This window comes from Schistocerca americana, unplaced genomic scaffold (genome assembly GCF_021461395.2).
Source record: "Schistocerca americana isolate TAMUIC-IGC-003095 unplaced genomic scaffold, iqSchAmer2.1 HiC_scaffold_1706, whole genome shotgun sequence".
Lineage (NCBI taxonomy): Eukaryota > Metazoa > Arthropoda > Insecta > Orthoptera > Acrididae > Schistocerca > Schistocerca americana.
The window spans coordinates 7,501-12,500 of NW_025725798.1; the positions used below are offsets into that span (position 1 = coordinate 7,501).

The following is a 5,000-nucleotide window of genomic DNA, read 5'->3' on the forward strand; positions in this document are numbered from 1 at the left end:
TCCTCTCTGCCACATTAGACAATCCACACTATCATAACCAGACCGGGAGGTCCACTCGGAAAACAGAATATCCCACCCTTCCGACAACCACCATTGCTCAGCTAAGCCACCAACACCCACACATGTCCTACACAGGGGTGCACCCAACATCACAATACTGCCTCCTGTCACACCACACAAACAATGGCACGAATGAAAGACACAGGTCTGCCACAAGCATGGAATCAGAGCGCCGCCTGTTATGAGCCAAAGGTGCACCCTGACGTGGCAAATCAGATGATGCCGCAGTCATTTACTTACGATAATCACAATCAACAAACCAGCCCCCCCCCCCCCCCCCGAAAACACCTTTCCTTACAACAATGTGTGCCTTAACCTAACCCGTATTGTGCCTTAACCTAACCCGTATTGTGCCTTAACCTAACCCGTATTGTGCCTTAACCTAACCCATATTGCGCCTTAACCTAACCCATATTGCGCCTTAACCTAACCCATATTGCGCCTTAACCTAACCCATATTGCGCCTTAACCTAACCCATATTGCGCCTTAACCTAACCCATATTGTGCCTTAACCTAACCTATATTGTACCTTAACCTAACCCATATTGTACCTTAACCTAACCCATATTGTACCTTAACCTAACCTATATTGTACCTTAACCTAACCTATATTGTACCTTAACCTAACCTATATTGGGCCTTAACCTAACCTATATTGGGCCTTAACCTAACCTATATTGGGCCTTAACCTAACCTATATTGGGCCTTAACCTAACCTATATTGGGCCTTAACGTAACCCACGTTGCGCCTTAACCTAACCTATATTGTACCTTAACCTAACCCATATTGTACCTTAACCTAACCCATATTGTACCTTAACCTAACCTATATTGGGCCTTAACCTAACCTATATTGGGCCTTAACCTAACCTATATTGGGCCTTAACCTAACCTATATTGGGCCTTAACGTAACCCACGTTGCGCCTTAACGTAACCCACGTTGCGCCTTAACGTAACCCACGTTGCGCCTTAACGTAACCCACGTTGCGCCTTAACGTAACCCACGTTGCGCCTTAACCTAACCCATATTGCGCCTTAACCTAACCCATATTGCGCCTTAACCTAACCCATATTGCGCCTTAACCTAACCCATATTGTACCTTAACCTAACCTATATTGTACCTTAACCTAACCTATATTGTACCTTAACCTAACCTATATTGGGCCTTAACCTAACCTATATTGGGCCTTAACCTAACCTATATTGGGCCTTAACCTAACCTATATTGGGCCTTAACCTAACCTATATTGGGCCTTAACGTAACCCACGTTGCGCCTTAACGTAACCCACGTTGCGCCTTAACGTAACCCACGTTGCGCCTTAACGTAACCCACGTTGCGCCTTAACGTAACCCACGTTGCGCCTTAACGTAACCCACGTTGCGCCTTAACCTAACCCATATTGCGCCTTAACCTAACCCATATTGCGCCTTACCCTAACCCATATTGCGCCTTAACCTAACCCATATTGTGCCTTAACCTAACCTATATTGTACCTTAACCTAACCCATATTGTACCTTAACCTAACCTATATTGTACCTTAACCTAACCTATATTGTACCTTAACCTAACCTATATTGTACCTTAACCTAACCCATATTGCGCCTTAACCTAACCCATATTGCGCCTTAACCTAACCCATATTGCGCCTTAACCTAACCCATATTGCGCCTTAACCTAACCCATATTGCGCCTTAACCTAACCCATATTGCGCCTTAACCTAACCCATATTGCGCCTTAACCTAACCCATATTGCGCCTTAACCTAACCCATATTGCGCCTTAACCTAACCCATATTGTACCTTAACCTAACCCATATTGTACCTTAACCTAACCTATATTGTACCTTAACCTAACCTATATTGTACCTTAACCTAACCTATATTGTACCTTAACCTAACCTATATTGGGCCTTAACCTAACCTATATTGGGCCTTAACCTAACCTATATTGGGCCTTAACCTAACCTATATTGGGCCTTAACCTAACCTATATTGGGCCTTAACGTAACCCACGTTGCGCCTTAACGTAACCCACGTTGCGCCTTAACGTAACCCACGTTGCGCCTTAACGTAACCCACGTTGCGCCTTAACGTAACCCACGTTGCGCCTTAACGTAACCCACGTTGCGCCTTAACGTAACCCACGTTGCGCCTTAACGTAACCCACGTTGCGCCTTAACGTAACCCACGTTGCGCCTTAACCCAACACACGTTGCGCCTTAACCCAACACACGTTGGGCCTTAACCCAACACACGTTGGGCCTTAACCCAACACACGTTGGGCCTTAACCCAACACACGTTGGGCCTTAACCCAACACACGTTGGGCCTTAACCCAACACACGTTGGGCCTTAACCCAACACACGTTGGGCCTTAACCCAACACACGTTGGGCCTTAACCCAACACACGTTGGGCCTTAACCCAACACACGTTGGGCCTTAACCCAACACACGTTGGGCCTTAACCCAACACACGTTGGGCCTTAACCCAACACACGTTGGGCCTTAACCCAACACACGTTGGGCCTTAACCCAACACACGTTGGGCCTTAACCCAACACACGTTGGGCCTTAACCCAACACACGTTGGGCCTTAACCCAACACACGTTGGGCCTTAACCCAACACACGTTGGGCCTTAACCCAACACACGTTGGGCCTTAACCCAACACACGTTGGGCCTTAACCCAACACACGTTGGGCCTTAACCCAACACACGTTGGGCCTTAACCTGCTCTGTAATTGTCATACGACGCGTTAAATTAGTGTGGTGTTGCCTAACTGCAACCCCCGCAATATAGTTTGCTACTCGCACTGCCTGGTCCCCAGAGTATCGCTTCATGTTAAACACCTTGCAGCTATACACTGTAATGCGGATGGCAGCAGGACGTACATGCTCAATGCCCTTCGCAGTTGTTCATTGGCATTTGCATGGCGAAGCACAGCCTACGTTGTGGTACGGCGTGTGTCAACTGTCCGCTGATGTTGTACGTCCAAATCACACACTGTACTGCACATTGGTCCTCATGTACTGAATGATACATCGTGGTACATGTGTGACCGTACCACGACTGCGCCAACAACGGCGAACCATACGGTCCAAATATTGTGCACTCAGCTACGTGTCGTCTCCCTATAAGAGCTGGATTGCAGTATGGTATGCCGTGGATGGCGATCAGCATGAGCCGTCTGTTGATGTAGTGGCGCGTGTTGTCAGACGTAGTCGTCTCTTCTCACACACCGTGATAGCATGGTGCACTGCGTTCCACATCTGCGACATGCGACAGAGGCCGGTTGACAGTCGTTCGCGCAATGGACATCGCATACGTACGGGGGCCACCTTCCACGTGTTCGCGAAGCGTGCACATGTTGTTGCGTGTATGTGGGCAGACATAGTGTGTCGTGACACCTGACACAGGCATGCAACAATCGTTGAATTTGCAAATGGCGATGGACGTCTACGTTTGCTGGTGACGTTACGCAAATGAACAACTGGTAAACGGTTGTGGTGCGGTTGTTCTCGCTAGAGGTGAATCAGTGATGGCGACGATCGGTTGAGCTACCAACCGGTTGTTTCAGCGATACCCACCATGCCCACGAACGTGAATGGCATGTGGGTGTGAAGCGATACGCGGCGGTGGCTGGGTGGGACCGTCCCCGGCCGGTGAGGGGGGGCCTCCCGGCGTGCTGGCCGCGCGGTGCGTGGGCGCACGCGCTACAGCCGGCTGGTGGGGGCGGCCAGTGGCAGGCGCGCCGGCCGACGGAGGCGGCAGGCGGCGCAGCTGCGCGCCGGCGCACCCTGCACGCGGCGCCGTGCGGCCAAAGTAGGTCCTCGCGGGCCCGGTGCGAAGCGCGGTGGACATCTGCAGTGTGCTGGTCCGATTGAGGACTGTGTGCGCTGAGGATGCGCCGCCGCCCGGCGCTCGGCGCCGCGACGCCGTCTGCTGCTCGGTCGCCTCTGCGGTTCTCGCAGGTGGTTTGTATCGCAGCTGTGCGGACGTGTTGGCGCGTGCGCTGTGCTGGGAGAGTTCGCTTCGGCACCCAAGTGGGGCTTTTGTCCTTCTGTGGCGCTGGCGTTGGAGCTGCCGGCCACCGTAGGTGGCGCGTGTTGTCTCCCGCCGGCAATGCCACGACAGCACGCTCCCGGGCCTCTGTCGGCAGCGGCAAGCTCAGTTGGGAGCACGGGTGGTCGCACCTAAAGCGTCTACTCGCCAAACTCCGGGCGATTGCGCCTCTCTCGAACCCGACCAAGTACTTAGGACGGCGCTGCGCGCCGCCGGGACCTGAGAGGGTTTCGAGGTGTATTGTGCAGGGGAGCTCAGCCTCCTCCTGTTTGCAGAATAATTGAGCGGACGCTTGCGTGTTCGCGCGGGCCCCCGGGACACACTCCCGGGCGGCCGGCTGCTCAGCTCTAGTTGACGCAGCTCCCTGGTTGATCCTGCCAGTAGTCATATGCTTGTCTCAAAGATTAAGCCATGCATGTCTCAGTACAAGCCGCATTAAGGTGAAACCGCGAATGGCTCATTAAATCAGTTATGGTTCCTTAGATCGTACCCACGTTACTTGGATAACTGTGGTAATTCTAGAGCTAATACATGCAAACAGAGTCCCGACCAGAGATGGAAGGGACGCTTTTATTAGATCAAAACCAATCGGTCGGCTCGTCCGGTCCGTTTGCCTTGGTGACTCTGAATAACTTTGGGCTGATCGCACGGTCCTCGTACCGGCGACGCATCTTTCAAATGTCTGCCTTATCAACTGTCGATGGTAGGTTCTGCGCCTACCATGGTTGTAACGGGTAACGGGGAATCAGGGTTCGATTCCGGAGAGGGAGCCTGAGAAACGGCTACCACATCCAAGGAAGGCAGCAGGCGCGCAAATTACCCACTCCCGGCACGGGGAGGTAGTGACGAAAAATAACGATACGGGACTCAT

General features: G+C 51.8%; 1 non-coding gene across 1 annotated transcript in view; it reads left to right on the top strand.

Annotated features, from left to right (window-relative positions):
• The first annotated feature begins 4,490 nt into the window (after positions 1 to 4,490).
• Positions 4,491 to 5,000, top strand: part of LOC124571494 — a 1,910-nt gene continuing 1,400 nt past the window's right edge. Inside the window, exon 1 of the ribosomal RNA XR_006971887.1 lies at positions 4,491 to 5,000. This exon is cut by the window's right edge and continues 1,400 nt beyond it. This is a non-coding gene — a ribosomal RNA (small subunit ribosomal RNA).